Source organism: Lagenorhynchus albirostris, chromosome 9, assembly GCF_949774975.1.
Source record: "Lagenorhynchus albirostris chromosome 9, mLagAlb1.1, whole genome shotgun sequence".
Classification (NCBI taxonomy): domain Eukaryota; kingdom Metazoa; phylum Chordata; class Mammalia; order Artiodactyla; family Delphinidae; genus Lagenorhynchus; species Lagenorhynchus albirostris.
Window position 1 is genome coordinate 53,631,149 of NC_083103.1, and position 18,572 is coordinate 53,649,720.

At 52.3% G+C, this 18,572-nt stretch overlaps 2 protein-coding genes across 2 annotated transcripts in view; both read right to left on the reverse strand.

Moving 5' to 3' along the window:
• Window positions 1–18,572, reverse strand: part of LRRC32 (leucine rich repeat containing 32) — a 353,559-nt gene that overhangs the window by 61,802 nt on the left and 273,185 nt on the right. The gene's annotated exons all lie outside the window — the stretch shown is intronic.
• Window positions 1–18,572, reverse strand: part of THAP12 (THAP domain containing 12) — a 71,702-nt gene that overhangs the window by 9,829 nt on the left and 43,301 nt on the right. The window contains exon 9 of the mRNA XM_060160063.1: window positions 5,737–5,896. The gene's annotated coding sequence lies outside the window, so the exon portion shown is untranslated. The remainder of the gene's footprint in view (window positions 1–5,736; window positions 5,897–18,572) is intronic.

Below are 18,572 nucleotides of genomic sequence, written 5' to 3' on the forward strand. Positions count from 1 at the left end.
GAAAGCTCTGCTTACTGGTGGTGCCCCCTCTGGTTACCTCTGCGCTGACCTCTGCCAGACCCCGGGTGGCATGCTTTACCTACCTTCTTTTATTTAATTCCCACAGCCTCAAGAAGTTAGAATTATATCCCTTTCTCTACAAACTCCTAGGCTCAGACAAATCAAACAACCCTGTAAGTCTCACAGCTAGTAAGAGCAGAGCTGGGATCTGATCTTGGGTCTCTCTGGTTCCAGAGCTATTTACACCAGAAAGCAGTCACCTCTTTCCTGATTCAGCCGCACAGAACTTTGTGTCCCTGTCCAAACCCATGATGTTCTTTCATGAGTCACTGTCTTTGCCTTGTGTTCCTTCTGCCAGATATTGCCCTCCCTCCACATGCATTTGAAAACTTCTGTTCTCAGGGTTATGTCTCTCTTCATCTCTGTTTAACACACACACACACATCATCGTCATCATCATCTAGTGTGTTTTAAGACATACAGTAGGCACTCCACGTTTATCTAATCAATACACAAATGCACCAATAGGTCCAGTCCTCGGGACTTCCCTGGTGGCGCAGTGGTTAAGAATCCACCCGCCAATGCAGGGCACACCCGTTCGAGCCCTGGTCTGGGAAGATCCCACATGCCACAGAGCAACTAAGCCGGTGAGCCACAACTATTGAACTTGCGCTCTAGAGCCCGCAAGCCACAACTACTGAAGCCCGTGCACCTAGAGCCCGTGCTCTGCAACAAGAGAAGCCACTGCAATGAGAAGCCTGTGCTCCACAACGAAGAGTAGCCCCCGCTCACCACAACTAGAGCAAGCCCACGCGCAGCAACGAAGACCCAACGCAGCCAAAAATAAATAAATACATAAATTTATTTTAAAAAATAATATTGAAAAAATAATAATAATTCCAGTCCTCAACAAAACTCTTCATCCGCTGTAAAAAGTCTTCCTTGCCTCCTGCCTCCAGCTGAGCCAGCTAGTTCTGGGCTCCCTCAGCCCCATTCCCTGGCCCCCCACCTCCCCTCGATACACTAACAGGCCCCTGGCATCTCTCTAGACCCCAGCATTGGCAGAGGAGGGAGTCAGAAAGGAATGTGCAATGCAATGGAACGCGAGATCCCTAATAATAATACAGATGACCTTTCTGATCTAACCTCCTATTGGTACAGAAAAGGAACCTGAGGCCCGGAGAAGGCAGAGTGGGGAAGGTGGGATTCCAGGCTCTGAGTCCCCGTCCATTGGCTGTCCTGACCAGAGAAACGTGGAGAGGAGGCCTGTAGAGGCAGAGGGCCGGAGCTGGCCCCAGGCATCCCCACACATCAGCCCAGCCCGCAGCTCAGCTGGCCAGGCCTGGGTGAGCCGAGGGTCAGGGGAGTTACTCAGGCTCTGGCCTCCCCACAGATGCCTTTCATTTTCCAGGCCAAGGGCCTGCTCCCGCTGGCTGGAGGAAAGACCCCCGCCATGGGTGCTGAGTGTGGGGCCGAGGTTCAGAGGCTGCCTGCGGCAGGCGCCGACCCTCAGCTTCCCCCGCAAATTCACAACCCCCAAAAGGCCCAGCGTTTTCGGACGGGAGTGGGGTGGGGAGGGCGAGTTTTTCCGTGGTTGGCCCCATGGCCCTACAGAGTCAATGACTTGTTGGAAAGCCTGAGGGAGATAAAGAGCTTTGTCCATGCTGGGCCTGGGGGGGTGGGGTTGGCCCCAGGGACCCCATGTGGAGAAGCAGGCTTATCGCCTGAGCCCCCATCTGACCAAGCCATTTCCTGCCTGGCATGGACTCCCACATTTCTTAGGTGACATTCAAGCTCTTTTATCTGGATTCAAAAAACAGAGGGTTGGGCTGGGGGAGAGGGGAAGTTGACTCCTTACCACCGGGCTCTCTGGTGGGCTCTCTGGGGCTCAGAGCCCTGCAGGCCTGGCCAAAGCTCCCAGTCCTGCAGGTGGCAGCCAGGACCCCAAAGGGGAGTGTCCCTGGCAGAAGCGGTGCCAGGGACCAAGCACACTGAGCAATTTGAGAAACATCTGTGGAGAGAGCCCTGCCTCCGCAGGAGAAGACAGGAAGTAGGCCCAGGTGCTGGGAAATCCCTCATGCTGCCTGTGGGCTGGGACTCAGCCCCGAGGACCCACCTCTGCCACGCTCAGCTGCAAAGCATCCGCACTGGCCTCTACCTGTGCAGTAAGACCTACACCAGAAACTGCTGCAATCCCCGATCACCAGATACAGGACACTGAGTCCCGCTTTTTGCAGAATGGGAAACCAAAAGGGGCAGGAAGTAACTTGTCTCAGGCCAGTGGCTAAGCTGAGTCAGGAATGAGGCCCTTGGTTCTTCACCCCATGTGGCCCGTGCAGCTCAGTGATCTCCCGGTGCCTGGACTAGAACCATGACAAGAGTCATGGCATTAGCGCTGCAGGGGAGAGTCAAGACTATCTAACCTTCCTCAATGCTACCTCTGTGCCAGGCCTTTCCTGGCCCTGGGGCCACGGGGGTGATCAGATCTGCCCCTGCCTTCCATTTCCCTGAGAGACAGATCACCACATCCAGGGTGTTGGGAAAGGATCAGGTGCTGTCTAGGGAAAGTGGGGGGAAAAGACATCCTGGACCAGGAAACCACAAGTACAAAGGCCCAGGGGGTGTTGGGAAAGCTCACCAGCCAGAGAACCACAGGTGGATTCAGGGCATCTACAGTGTCTGGTGGGGTGGAAGGAAGAGGGTCAGGGGCTGGATCCGGAGGGCTCTGTGAGCCCGTTAAGGAGGTGGGCTTCATCCTGAGCCCAAAGGGGTTCAAATATGCTTGACCTTCACACAGCAAGTTGCCTACAGAGCCCAGACTGAGACCCAGGTGCCCAGCCCTCTCTTGCACCCACCCACTTACCACAGAGAGCCACATGTCCCCTTGCCTGGTGTAGTGAGGACAGAGGCCTGGCCATGGGTGAGGACTTCTCCAAGTGACCCCTTCAAGGTTTCCCCCTTAGACCTTGGGAATCGGGCCTTAGCCAGACCTGCCAGTCCTTACCTTCTCTAACCAGGAATTCGCTTCCTGAAGTCTTTGTTTAATGAGGGTCATTTTCTCCCGACCTGCACATCAGACTGAAAACAAAAACAAAACCACAATCCTGGCCTCTCCCTCTGCAGCTCCAGCACTGCCTTCCCACCAAGGAAGGAGCAGCCCTCACAGCCATCTGCCCGCTGCCTTCCAGATCTCCCAGCGTGGGCTGGGCCCAGGGGAGGAGGTGCGGTGCCTCAGGCCTGCCCCTCCGCCGAGGGAGGGGCCCAGAGCGTAGAGTCCATATAAATTAATTTAATTGGGCCCTATTATCACTTTGTTCCAAGCCTGCAAGTATAATCTAGCATTGAAGTAATTCATTGAGTGTGAATGTTCTGGACCCAAGACTTCCCTCTGTTCTCGGAACAAAACTCTCCATGCTTGGCCCAGGCTCCGGGCCACTGCAGCCCGGCTCAGCAGAGGGGCTGTGCGGGGAGCAGGGCGAGCAGGGGAGGCCTTAAAATAGCTCTTTGCTTTGGCTGCGTCCCCTGACTTTCCCAGAACGAGGCCCCGGTCCACACCTCCAACACACACGCAGTCAGCCACACAGGCACACATTGGGGTGACACTCGGGCCTTGCAGATCCCAAAGATGGCTGAAGAGGTCCCAGGAGACCTGGCTGAACCCCCAATGACTACAAGAGCTTGGACAAGTCTTTCTCTCCCTTCTGTGCCTTAGTTTCCCATCCTACCAAATTTCCTGACTTCTCACTTTAGCAGCTGTGTGACCTCAGGCAAGTTATTAAACCCCTCTGAGACTCAGCTTCCTCATCTGTGAAATCCAATAATGCTTATCTCATTGGGTTATGAGGGGGATTAAATGAGTTAACATATGTAAAATGATTAGAACTCTGCCTGACAAACTGTACGCGCTCCATCAATGTTCTCCCATTAGAGCTGTGAGATTCCGATGGGATAGGGGCAGGGAGCCCTTTGTGCTACTGTAATTGCTGAGGCCAAGGTACGCATCATAGTTATAATTTCAGAAAAGTAGGAGGGAGCTGGGTGGTGCAGTTCCCACGAAAGTTTTATCCCAGGAGCAGGGCACCCCGAGAGCTGAGAGAATGCAAGTTGCCCAGCTCAGTGCTGTTATGATTAGATTTACATAATTTATGGTGCAATTATTCATACCCTGATGCCAAGCTCATTAAGCGATCAGGCACCATGAACAGAGTAAGCCCCAATCTAAAGGAGAGACATGGCCTTGGGGGCCCCTGGGGGCCCTGGTCTGAGGGCAGAAGCAGCATACTCATGCATGAATGCAAGCGCGCACACCACACACTCACAGGGGGCCCAAGCCCTGCAAAGGAACCTCTCAGGGAGAGGCAAGGGACACAGGCCCTAAAGGGGGTGGGGTAGCTGAGGATTTACGGGTCTGCCTGCTCCTTCCCTTAACCACCCTGAAATACCAACCAACCTTTGTAGGGCCCCCCTGTGCTCCGGGCCCTGGGCCTGCGCTAACCCCTGAGCCATACAGCATCCAGAAAGCAGAGTTTATTAGTGCTACTCCTGGTATTAATACTGATTTAAAAGATGGGGAAAATAATGGTCGGCAGGTCCAACCAAAATCTCTCTCCAGCAAAAACAAAGTCAAACCAAAGGTTCCTGCCCACGGATATTTGCTCCCTAATTCAGGGATTATACGAGATGGGAGTTGTGTTTTGGGGCAGTAACTAGTAAAAGAGAGAACCTTGGGCTGGGAGTTAGGTCATCTGAGTAAGTCCCTTCACGTCTCTGTACCTCAGTCTCTCCATCAGAGCAATGGGAGTGATAATCTCTCTCCCCCTGGGCCCTTGTGTGGATTGGATGAGACCACTGATTACAAACCTCCACGTAGGGCTCAGCACGCATTAAGTACATGCAAGACAAAGCAGCATGTGAGCACGGCCCCAGAGCTGCCAAGTTAGGACAACGCTCAGGTCGTCCTGACAAGTTCCAGCCTCTGGTAAGAAGAGGTTTCTTGATACTAAATCCCTGCCTCCTACATCTAGCCCTAGAAGGAGACTCTCCACCCAGGGCTGGGACGTGGGAAATCAGGCCCCCAGCCTCCTTACCCAGGATGGAACTTTCCTTGTTCTGTAGCTAATGGCCCTGCTGGTGGGGGGAGGGGGTCTACTCCCCCTTAGTCTCTTCCCCCAACACCCAGGGCTCAGCAGAAGCAGAAGAAAGTTCAGACAAGGTTCATCTAGGGCTCTGTGGCTGAGGCAGCTTTAACCTGTCCCACCTCAACACACCTCCAGGCATGGACTCAAGATGGCCTGGCCAGGCCTGGCCTTGTGGGGCTTCCTCTCCACCCTCCCAGAGGGCTGCCAGGGCTCCAGGAAAGTGGCGGTGGCTCAAGTCAGGGACTCCCTCCTGGCTCCCACTCCTACTCTCCATTCTGAATTCTATTCCTCCCATCCGGGTTCCTACTGCCCACCATTTATTCACTGGATACCGCTGTGCAAGTCACTGCAGCTCTCCAAGCCTCAGTTTCTTCATCTTTAAAATGGGCTAATAAATCGTACCTCCTCACAGAGTTGTGAGAACTACCTGCAGTGTATACAGAGCTCAGGTAAAGCACTTGACAAATACTTCTAGATGGCTGGTGAGTTGGGTGTTTTGTTTGTTTTGCTTTGCTGTTTATCCTGTCTAACCCATGATCCTGGGAATGGCAGGGCCCAGCTCTGGCTCACCCGCCTTTCCGCTAAAACATATACTTACCTCACCTGCTGGCTCTCAGCCGGTACCCAGGTACAGACAAGTTGCTGAGGCCCAGAGAGAGGAAGAGCCAGGCCTGGCTCCCGGTCTAGAGTTTTTTTTCCACAAGCAGCTTCTCCATTTCTACAGGCACCTTCAGGAATACTGGGCAACAGTTATCTTCCTGAAACAGATAAAGAAATGAGCCCCAGAAGAAATCACTCACTTGCCCAAATTCATACCTTCAGGCAGATCTGGGTATTGAAGTAAACCAGTTTGGAGTTTAAGACTTGATTTCAGATTCCCAGCTGGGCCACTGGTCACTCAGTGCTAAGGGCCAGCCTGGCCCCTCCCTCTGCAGGTCCCACCTTCCTCACAGAGAGGCTGGCCCCCAGGTTGCAGGGAGGGGCACAGGCCTGGTGACCTGCAGAGCATTGCAGACACCATCCGATCCTGGGAGTGGATTTCAGGACCTGTCCCCAGCAAGCCCTGGCTGCTGTCAGTGGGTCCGCTGGCCAAGCAGGCTTGCTCAGGGTGGAGCATTTCTGAGATGAGGCGAGGTGAAGCAGCATGGGGCTAAAGCAACTTGATGGGTCCTTCCCGCACCCTGCCTCGTGGAGCTCAGGGCTGAGGGGACAAGGAGGGGGCAGGGAGTAGGGGGCAGCTTCATGCTGAGCACGCACCTGTGCACGCAGCCCTGCCCTCACTCCCAGTTCCTGAGGGGTAGCTGGAGGGTCCCATCGCCCCAGTGGACAGATGGGAGATTTGAAACCGGAGTGGAACAGGGCTCTGCCCCACATCACCCGGCAGCTGGTGGTAGAACTGAGGCCCAAGGCTTGCCAACTGGGGAGACTTTCGCTGCCTGTTTCTTTTATCCATTCATTCTTTCGTTCATTCATTCATTTATTCACTCATTCAACAACCTTCCTTCCTGGCTGTGTCACGGGAGCTGCAGACTCAGAGAGGAATCAGTCAAGGCCTGCCCTCAGGGAACTCCCAGTCTGATGGGCAAACAACCACATAACTAGTCAATGACAACATGGAACTTTTGTGACAACAATTCACAAGGCTGGGGAGCAGAGAGCAAAGCCCAGTCCAGGCCTGGGAACAAAGAGGCTTCCTGGAGTAGGTCGAGACTATGGGAGAGGAGGGGCCCCCAGGGGTATATTCCCAGCTGAGTGAGGGCACAGAGGTAGGAGAGCCACACGAGAGGGCAAGATACGGGAGCCCACAGAGGGGAAACCCCACTGTTAATTCAGTCCCCACGCAAATCCTGGTTCTCGGACTTGCTTTGCTTACCCCTCAATGGTGGAGGGCGAGAGAGAGGAAATGACACCCCAGCCAGATGTGAGGGACAAAGGTGGTTCTGCTCTCAGGGTCCCAAGGGGCAGCCCCCTCCCTGAGTGGGGACTGAACACCATTAAGGGCAGGTCCTCTCATCCAGCCCCCCATCCCTGAGAGCTAGTTCATTCACTCACTCCTTCCCTCAACAAATACTTCTTGAGCCCCTACTAGGTGCTAGCTGAAATATATATTTATTCTCACTAGTTCCAATCATTTTAAGAAACAGCAATAATGGTCTTTCCCTATACACGAATGGAGACAGCTTCTGATTCTGTAAGGATTTGGAGAGACTTAATTAAAGTCCTGGTTCCCCCGCTTAGTGGCTTGGATATTTGGGGTCTCAGCTGGTCATTGGGAGTGGTGACACCCATGCCACATAGAGTGGCTACAAGGACTGCCAGAGAAGGCCTTCACACCAAGCACGAGCAGGAGCTCGGTAACTGCTTGTCCCCTCTCCCCTGACCATCAGGGCGAGCACCTTCAGTGCGCCCTTCCCCGGCAAGGGAGAGGATGTTTCAGGGATGAGGCAGGGCCTGAGGAAGAGCCAGGAGGCCAGAAGCAGAGGCTCTGGGGCGTGTTGAGACTCGCCTGATTTCCTCACTTGGGGGGGATGATGCTTTTCCCCTCAAGTCCCCCAAGGGGAGCTGGTGGCATCATCCCAGTGGCTGATCAGACATTCCCCCCCAGGAAACCAGCAAGGATTCTCTCTGCAGCCCACAGCTGGGGAGCAGTGACCAGAAACCCTGTCATCCAGAACTGGATGGCTGGAAGAGGTGCCCCACCCTGAGATTGATGACCCAGGGGAAGAGTTGCCTTCTAGAAGTGGCAGGGCCCCTTGCTGAGCCTGGGAGAAGACTTGAGTGGGACCCCATGGGAGGCCCCAGGAGCAAACTTCCCAGAGAGCGGATGACCTCACCAAGCTGAGCGATGCCATCGGGTGGGCATGTGTCAGCCTGAGCTAGGCAGACACCCCTCTCCTCACCAGCAACTGCTCAAACACATCCCCAAGCAGCCTGACTGCAGCTAGAGAGGGCAGCGGTAGCCTCAAGGAAGTTCTCCAGCACTGTCTGGAGTGGATTTAGGCCAGGAAGGCATTCTGAACACTATCTCCTAGAGAGTAAGGATTAAGTCCAGCCACAGGGGCTGTACCAAATGACCCCCAGAAGGTTCCCCCAAAGAATCTGAGCACAAGTCTTAGAAGAACAGGAGGGAATGTGCTTAGAGTCATCACCAAACCAGACTGGGAATCGGGAGACCTGGGTTCTGGGCCTGCCTTGTGGGACTGGGCAGGCGCAGTCCCTCTCTACACCTCAGTTTCTCCTTCAGACAACACAGGGCCCAGGATTAGACACCGAGGGCCCTTCTATCTCCGACTTCTGCATGGCTTCAAGACTGGGCACCAGACACAGGGGTCCCCGGGCGGACTCCAGGCTAGAAGTTTCCTCACCGGTACCTAGACCACGCCAAGGTCGCACAGCAAGCTGAGGACACTCCCATCATTGACACTGTGACCCAGAAGCCTGAGACACTCTGTGGGCCCCTCCTTTTGCCCATCCCCAGCCCTGGGATTCTCTGCAGCAAATATTTGCAGCTCGTTACCACGTCCTGCCCGTCCTGCCCGCCTGTCTTCTGTGGGCAGCCTTACCTCCGGCTTCCTGGCATCTGGCCTTCTCACCACAGGGCTCCTTGGAAAATCTTGGTATTTTGGCCTGGCCTGATCTCAGACCATGAGCTGCCTGCCCCTCCCTGGATCACCAGGTCAGCCTCTTCCCCGGCCTTGGCCACTGATCTCTGCCTCATAGCCGCCACGTGAACACGTCTGGTACTCAGGCCTTAGGTCCTTGCCTGACTCAGAACGGCAGGGGGCTCCCCAAGCGCCAAGACAGGAAGGGAGCTCACTTTTGAGGACCTCCCACCCCAGGCACCCTGAGTGGCCGCCTGATAGCCCCACACTAGCCTTACTCAGACCACTGGGTACTTGTGGCTCCCGCTACCCTTCAGCTGTGGCCCGAGGCCTTGCCCTGCCCGCAGCCTGCTGAGCCCTGTTCCACTTACTCACTGCCTGACCTTCTGCACTTCTGTTTCCTGTTCTGCAAAACCGGGATAATAACTGCAGCCTCTGACCCATCCGGCTTGTGGTGTGGACAGAGAGGCTGTGAGCGTGCAAAAGCGCCTAGCATGGCGCCTGGCTCGCAGCGCGCGCTGACCTGGTAACGCTCCTCCCAGAGCGTTCCTATTGGTCGTTCGGTCACCCGGAGAGGCTGCACTGAACTCCAGCTGGGGGTCCCCGCCCGGAGGCCCTCTGGGTCACCCGGCAGAGGAGCCGGGCACAGGGGCGCCCAGTCACACGGTGCAGTCACAGCCACGGGAGCCCAGGAGGGGTACCTAAACCTCCACGTCTCAGAAGCCCCACGAGACAGGGTGGGTGAAGTTTGGATCTGTGTGAGAGAAGAATCCTTGGATGGGTGCGGGCTGCGTGGGGCGGGGAGGGGCACAGGCAGGCACGGAAGAGACCACCGTGCAGGGACCTGTGAGGAGACTGGGACAGTGATCCAGGCCAGGCAGATGGTCGAGGACTGAGTGGAAAAGAGGCAGTGGGGATGGCAAGGCGGAGGCGAACTGGTGAGAGATGCAGGAAGAGGAAGGGACAGGAATACTTCCCGCGGCTGGCACACAGGAACAACCCCGGAGCTACTAACCCACGCAGGGGCTCCAGCAAGCCCCTCCCTCTCTGGACCTTAGTTACCCTACCTGTGAAATGGACCCGAGGAGCCCTGGAGGCCCTCTCTGCTCACAGGTCCTGTGGTTCTGTAAAGCAAAGCAAGTGGCCCTCTTTACTCTTGGAGGAGGGGGAGTAAAGCCCAGCCCCACCCCACCCTTTCACGGGGCCTCATCAGCAGAGATAGTGCCCATCAGCAGAAATAGGGCCCAAGCAGGGCTAGGGGTCTCACCGCCTAGGTGAGGAGCAGGTAGCACCGCCCATGAGGCTGGATGCACAGGGATGCAGCGCCACCTACTGTCCATGTGGGAAGAGGCCACCAGTCCCAGGAGCCTGGCTCTGACCTAAACAAGTCCCAGGGGACTGAAGCATAGGCAGGGGTTCCTAATGGGCCCTCTGCCCCGGTTCCCCTTCCCCCAGGCCTCTCCAGGTGGCTTACCAAACACAGAATGTTCCCTTCTCTAATGGATTCTGACCACATCGTTCTCTTGCTCAGAAACATTTCATGGCTCCCCATTGCCCTGGGGTTCCGTGCACACTCAGCCTAACGTTCAAGGCCCTTCACATTCCCACCCCTCCTGACTACTACAGCCTCATTTCCTAAACAGTAAAACACTCACCAGCTCCCTAAACACTTCATATTTTCCCCTCCCCCATGGTTTTGCATATGCTCTTGCCTTTGCTTAAAATATACTTCTCTGACTTCTTGGCTTAGAAAACTCGTGCATAGCCATCAAAGACCACTGCAGATGTCACCACCTCGGTGAAGGCTTCCTTAACATGCCTTTTATCCCAAGTTCACCACTGAGCCCCAAGCCTGCCCCACAGCAGAGATTCAAGCCTGTCTTCTTCTGGGTACCCCCTGCCAGTCCCTGGGCTGCCCTTTAGCTCTGCATAAGCCAGGAATGTTTCTGTGTACATCTTTTGGTCTTCCCAGGCTCTGAGCTCCTTGATGAAACAGAGAGTGGGTGTGACCCATTGCTTCCCAGCATAGGGTCTGGTGTTCAATTAAGTAGCATTTATTAAGCATCTACTCAGTGCCATTGGACTAGATGCTTTCCCATGCCTTATCCCATTACAGTGACTCAGTTCACCTGTATTGAACACAGAAGGCTTTACCACTTTGTTCCTGCCAGTAGCCTGCTGCATGACCATGGTGGCTCACTTAGTTTTCATTTGGGCAAAGAAAAGGGTGTGATAACACCACTGCTATGGCTCCTTCAGCTGGGACCTACCCAAATCCCATGGCTTTGCTCACATATGTCTCATCCTGCTGTTCCCAAGATGCCTACCTCCCACGCCCTGATACCTGCTGCAGCTGCTCCGAGCCAGGCCCTTGCTAGTTTGTCCTCTTGGAACTGCAGCTCTGGGCTTGTGTTCCAGGTGCCTTCGTCTCCCAAGGAAACCCAGGCCCAATCCCACTAGACCCCAAACCCTGCTGGAGGACCAGCCCCAGCTCTGGTCTCTAGAGGTCTGTAGGAGGGGGATGCTTTTGCTTCCCCATTAGGATGGCTGTAGGGGGAAGCCAGACCCACAGGCCGGGGGGAGGTCATGGCAGCCTGGGAATGAGCACCGCTAAGCCCTCAGTGCTCAGGGCTTTCTGGGAGCTACGGAACTCCACTGGAAACTGGATGACCGAGGGGCAGCAGCGGGGACTCCAGGTGCCATCTTATCCACTCCCTGTTGTCCAAGGTGGGTAAGGGGGCCCTGACTTGCCTGAAGTCACATGGGAAGTCCAAGCAGGGCCTCGTGCCTTCCAATCCCAGCCTTAAAATCTTTCTATTACCCCACTCTGTCACTTCTATCCAAAAGCTCCAGAAAAGAAGTTTCAGGAGATACTCTAGAGAGCTTTGTTTGGTTTTCCAGGCTGACCAACTTTAGTGGAAAGAAGAGCTCGCTCACTGAGCACACGCCATATGCCTGGCACACAGAATCCTTCAAGGGAGGGATTATTAGCCCCACTGTATGGATGAAGAAAGCAAGGCTCAGAGAGCATAAATGACTTTCCCAGGTTACAGAGCAGGACTGCTAGGCTTCTAATGTGATCTTAACCACTATGCTGAGCTCCCTTGAAGGCTGATGCACACACATTAATTCTAGAACAATGCAAGACAGCATTTAACCAAACACAAGTTTTGACGTTCTGAAATCCATAAAGGAGCAGGGAATGCTTCCTGGAGGTGGAGGGGTCAGGCACTGAATGAGGCCTTGGATCCAAGCTGGATGGATAGAGAAGGAGGGACACACTGTGGGAGGAGGAACCCTGCTCCCCCTTGCTTCCTACTTGGGAAAGGCTGGGCCATCCACCCATCATCTCATCCAGTCTATCACTGAGTCCTACCCATAACACTCAGAATTCTCCATCCCCTTTTTTCCATTCCCACTGTAGCTACTTTGGCCAGGCACCATGACCTCTGTCTACAGATTCCTCACTCATGTCCTGCAACCCCTCTATTCCACCTCCCACACCAAGCCAGAGTGGTCTTTCTCTCCTTTTTTTTTTTTTTTTCTTCCCTCAGTACGCGGGCCTCTCACTGCTGTGGCCTCTCCCGTTGCGGAGCACAGGCTCCGGACGTGCAGGCTCAGCAGCCATGGCTCATGGGCCTAACCGCTCCATGGCATGTGGGATCTTCACGGACCGGGGCACGAACGCGTGTCCCCTGCATCGGCAGGTGGACTCTCAATCACTGCACCACCAGGGAAGCCCCAGAGTGGTCTTTCTTAAAAGCAAATAATCTGGCCGAAGCACAGGTCCTGCTTAGAATCCTACAGTGCTTGCCCTGCACTGTTTACAAGGCCCGGCTTGGATTGGTCCCTGCCTCTCTCTCCAGCCCTGCCTTGTGACATTTCACCTTAACTCAATACTTCATTAACACAATATACCTGTAATTTCCCCAACTGCCACCCTCTTGGCCTTTGCATATTCTATTCCCTCTGTCCATCGCATGCGTTCACCTTTCAGAGCTTATCTTAAATATCCCCAGGAAGCCTGTCGAGTGCAGAGCCCTCCTGCAGATTTCCATGGTGCGTCTGTTTGCCTCCGCTGCCCAGGTCCCGCACTTGGGCAGCACCGGCGAGCTGGGGCGCGGGAGCTAATCCGCTGACCAGTCCCGGGTCGCACATGCGCCCCTCAGGCTTCGCGGGCTGGAGATTCGAAGACTCGAGTCCAGGCTTCTCCTCCCATGGTTCGCGCGGGGGGAAGGTGGGCCAGGGCCAGAAGGGGGGCTGGAAAGTCCGTTTCCGCCCCCTCCGGACCCACGGAATATTTATGGGCTGCTGCAGGGGTGGACGGAGGGAGGCGGCCTCGGCTGCCCGGGCCGGCGGGGAGCGCCATGCCCTCGGGTCCCGGCGGGGGGCCGGCGCATGCAGAATGGGGACCCCGAGACCCCAACCTCAGGGCGCGTCAGTAGTCGATTAGAGGCGACCGCAGCCTGGAAGCAAAGAGCCCTCAGCTGTTTCCTTGCACTTGGGGCGGGGCGAAGCGGATGAAGGCGGGAAGGAGCCTGGGGAGGGAGGGGGAGGTGTGGAGCGTGCCTGTGCTACTGGGGCGAGCAGCCCGCGGCACGTCGGCCCTCGGAGTCTCACGTGACTCGCCCACTTAGAAGGCGGGAAACAGAGGTGGTCCCTAGACAGAGACAAGAAGGGCAGTGCTGATTCCAGGGTCCCCGCTCTGCCCACTGCGCTGTTCAGCATCACTGTGGGCCCAGGGCGGTTCACTCTTAGGTGAGCACAAGAATCACAGGGACAGTTGTTAAAATGCGGGTTCCAGGGCCCCATCTTCTACTGATTAGGTATGTCTAGGGTGGGACCCAATAACCGGCTTTTAAAAACAGTCAGACGGGTCATACACACACACATTGTGAAACAATGGTGAAGAGATATTTCGGAATAGGAAGGCTCCCCTCAACTGATGGCCAGGATGAAGCAAGAGTGAACAGGGTGGGAGAAGCAGGGAACCTAGAATTGGAAGGGATGGATTTGAATCCTGAAACCAACATTTTCTGCTGGGTTACCAGGAGCTGGTGCCTTCATTTTCTCTGTGCCTTCATTTTCCTCTTGCCGAAAATGGAAATAACATTCAGCCCACAGAGTTCTGTAATATCAAAGAGATCTGTATAAAAATGCTTTGCACGCTAAACCACCACCATCATTATTATTCGCTGTCGCTGCCAATCCTCTAGGCAAGGAGAGAAGCCAGCCTGAGGTGGTGGTGGTGATGAGCTCAGATGCCACCTCCTATGTAAAGCCCACCCTGATTCAGTCACTTGGGATGAAGCCCTCCTTCCTCTGGACTGCACACCACTCAACTTCTTTATCCCTACCTGGTACTCCTTTTCTGTGCCTGGGGCTGACTTTGCAGTACATGTGCCAATTTTTTTTTCACCAGAATGTGAGCCCCTCCTTTGAGGAGCCCCTGAGTTAGGGATAATGTCAGAGGGCCTGGGTAGTGGAGACAGGAGTTCAGTCCTGTCACTCATTAGTCATGGGATCTTGATCTATGGATCCACCTCTCTGAGCCTCTATAGCTATAAAGTATAAAGGTTTAAGTGGAAAAATGTCTGTAAGGTTCTGTAATATCTATCACTCAGTAAGTCCAACTTGGGTAAAACAAGATACAAGCTTGGGAGACTGAGAAAGGCATCACAAAGAGTGGCTTTTGACCTGGGCTTTTAAAGCCAGGAAAGATCTTTTTTTTTTTTTTTTTTTAAGCCGGGAAAGATCTTAACAGGTAAAGAACTGGTGGGGAAGGCCCCTGCAGGCCCTCTTCCATATGCTGGTTACACTCTATTTACTTCTGTAAATTGGAAGCAGAGAATTCCTGCTTTGAAATATGTTGCTGTTCATTTAAAAATTGAAATGGGATAAAGATAACAAGTTGAACACACACTGTGGTCTTTCCTGAAACCAACTAAAACAACAGTAAAGGGATTTATCAAAATATTGGAAACCAGACACAGCCAACAAAGAATGGTAACTGACTGAATCCTAAACAGGCAATAAAGAAAGTTGAGGAGCAGCCCAGTTTACACTGTGAAACCCCCATATAGTTTAGGAATTGGCTGTCCCAGGTATTTCTGGAAATTGGGTGGGTAGGGAGGCTTAAAAACAGGAAAATTGTTTGAAAATATATTTAAGAAGCAATCAGACTCCAGATACCCTCCCCACCTGGTCGAATACTGAAGGTCTATGCTCAGAAGAGGTTAACAGAGGATCTCTATCCTGGGGGCACTCTGACAACAGGAACAAAGTAAACACTTTGTACTCAATATTGAGGCCTCTAGCCTTCTTTCTCCATTAGGCTACCCAAACTCTGGCTGCCAGGAGAGTACCCTCCAGGCAGGAGATTGGAAGAGATTTTCTCTTGACCAGCTCAACAAAAAAAGACATGGAATGGCCCAACAGATCCCTGTACACAGCCCCAGTCATGATCATCATGTATCAAGTCTTTTAGTGTCCCATTCTTAAATATAAGAAGACAGCAAAGGATGAATAAACATTTGAGGGAAGCCTCTAATAAGAGAGAGGTTAAGGGACTTCCCACGTGGTGCAGTGGTTAAGAATCCACCTGCCAATGTAGGGGACACAGGTTCGTGCCCTGGTCCGGGAGGATCCCACATGCCACGGAGCAACTAAACCCATGTGCCACAACTACTGAGCCTGTGCTCTAGAGCCCGCGAGCCACAACTGCTGAAGCCCTCATGCCTAGAGCCTGTGCTCTGCAACAGGAGAAGCCACCACAGTGAGAGGCCCATGCACCGCAGCAAAGAGTGGCCCCCGCTGACCGCAACTAGAGAAAGCCCGCGCAAGCAACAATGACCCAACGCAGCCAAAAATAAATAAATAAATTTATAAGAAAACGAATGAGGTTAAAACAAACATCAGGGGGGAAAAAAAGGAACGTGAAAGATAGGGACTATGCAAAAAGCAGAAGACTTAAAAGAGAAAACTGTCATTAACGTCCTAAGAGATAAGATATTGCATCCATGAACAAGAATGGGATGCTACAGGGGAAAAAAAAAAAGAAGAAGAAGAAGAAGAACTCTTGGAAAACTTCAACAGCAGAAAATGAAAAACTAAAAAAATACAAAGTGGTTGGAATATAAATTTGAGAAAATAGAGCAAAAAGGCTAAGAGATGGAAAACAGAAAAGACATGATAGTTTGAGGGCTAGTCAAGGGAACTCAACATCTGAATAACAGGAATTTTAGAAAGATGGATTAGAGAAAATGTCCTAGAATTGAAATACATCAGTTTCAGATTGAAATGCCCTGTTGAGGATTTAGCACAATTGATGAAAGCAGACTGACACCAAGACATCAAAATTACAGAACCCTGAGAACAAAAACATCACAAAAGCTTCCAGATAGAAGAAAAAATAAGCAGGCTTCAAACAAAGCTTTAAGAATCACACTGACATTGGATTCCTCAAGAGTAAGGTGGGAACTAGGAGACAATGTGCCTTCAGAATTCTGAGGGAAATTATTTCCATCCCAGCCAAATAATCATCAAGGGTGCAGATAAAGACATATTTAGTCATGTAAGGTCTCTTTGCACATTTTGTCAGGAAGCTACTGGAGAATGTGCTTCAACAGAAATGAGTGAGTAAACCAAGAAAGAGGAGGACATGGCATTGAAGGAAGAGAAGATGCCACAAAGCAGGAGGCAGAGGAATCCCCAGGCCAATGGTAGTGAGGTAGAAAGTAACTAATCCTGACTGGAGCAGGTTGAAAGACTCCAGAAGATGAAATTGGTAGACTATCCAAAGAATTTAAGCATATCGAGAGGAGATTACATAACTGTAATTGTTATGCAGGAAAGGAAAAGTAATCAGCGAGTATTACATGGCTCACTTGTCAACAGCATTTATATTGCCTAATAATGCAAACAGTGAATACTGTTCCAACCACACTTGTGATGTAATTATACTGGGAGGATGACAGGGAACACAAAATGGACATGTGGGTGTGGAGAGAGCAAGGAGAAAGGTGGTGGGTGGGTGGGAGAAAGGTACTTAAAACTAAAAAGAAATCAAGAAGTAGCATCATGAGGAAATAATTCAGAACTGAAAGCAATTGCCTCTGCAGAGTGAGAACTGGTCTGTCTGTGTGTGTGTATGTGTTGAATGGGGGACTACTATTTTCCACTACAAGCCTTATAGACTTTCTAAACTATGTGCAGGTACAACTAAAGTTTTTAAACATTGAGTGAGTTACAAAAAGCCCCTTAGCCAAGGTCACTAGTGGCAGGAGGGCAGTCGTTTTCAGCAGAAGGCTTAGGCTAACACTGACCACCTCTGAAATGCGAGCAGGAGAGGAACATTCTGGGGGACTCAGGGGAGCTAAACTGAGTAGGTGGAATACAGTTCATCTGTCGAGGGCAAATTCAAATACCACGCCTTCCTGAAGCCTCCTGTGTTGTGGTCCCTGCAACCTCATGGATTCTTCCTTCTCCCTCATCCCTTAACCCACTGTCATTACTGTGATCACTGCCTGTCTTCAGCTGTAGATATTTTGTCTGTCCCACCAGGCTGTGAACTCCCTAAGGACAGTGACTTCAGCCAAGTGACACAGAGAAGCTGCTCGATACATACTTGTTGTGTGCATGAATGGTCAGCACCTAGTGAGGCCTGGGGACATCCTTATTGAACAGAATAATAATTAATTGAACAGAAAGGATCTTCTTCCTTAGAATCACTTTCACCTGTGTTTTTAGTACAAAGCAAGTCCTTGATAAATGTGCTCAGTGGAGCGAATATGGCCTCCTGGACTCCCAGCCTGCTGTATGATTTTAACAAATGTCTTAACCTTTCAGAAAGATGCCAGGATTTCCCCATAGATCAATAAAGAGAAAAAAAAGAGGTAGAGAATGATTTTCTGGGTCTGGGGAGAGAGGAGGTGGCAATGATGGTGCACAAAAGAGCCCCTGGGGATTCTTAGGTGTCCAGGAGGGCAGGTGGGTGGAAGGGAAGAGTTATAGCTAATGAAAAGCAGCTAGAGAGAGGCCTGGATGGGAGGAATGATTCATCCCCGGCATCTCCTGCCCAAAGCCACTCCTCCTCACCGTCCCTTGGTCCTGGCTTCCAGCAGCCAGCGGTGCTGAGTCCCGCATCTGGAGGGACATTTGTCCAGATCCTCTCTATCCCCTAGAACTGGGTGGTGGAACCCCAGGCCAGGCCTGCTTCCCTCTGGTTGGAACATCTCCAAAGATGCCAGTTCTAGGGACTCAGGTAGAACCACAGAGTGCTCACACTGCATGGGACATGAGATCATCTAGCCAAATTTTAAGTCTTACAGATGAGTAAATTTTAAATAAAGAGGGGGGAGACCAGGGTAAAGTTGCTAACATTTTATTTTGCTCGGTAAAGAAAATTAAAAAAAAGAATTACCACAACCTTCTGTTTCTTAATCTGGGTGGTGGTTACAGAGTTTGTTCACTTCGTGGAAATGCATCAGGCTGGACACTTGTGAGTGTGACTACTCTATATGTTAGAATTTGTAAAAAGTTTACTCAAAGGACTATCATGGGGACTTCCCGGGTGGTCCAGTGTTTAACAATCCACCTTCCAATGCAGGGGACGCGGGTTCGATCCATGGTTGGGGAAGTAAGATCCCACATGCCGCGGGGCAACTAAGCCCACGTGCCAAAACTACAGAGCCTGCGTGCCACGACTAGAGAGAAGCCTGTGCACCGCAATGAAGACCTGATGCAGCCATAAATAAATATTAACCAAAACAATAAATAAAAGTAAAAAGAATATCATGTACTATCACACCATTATTCATCTTAAAAGACATTT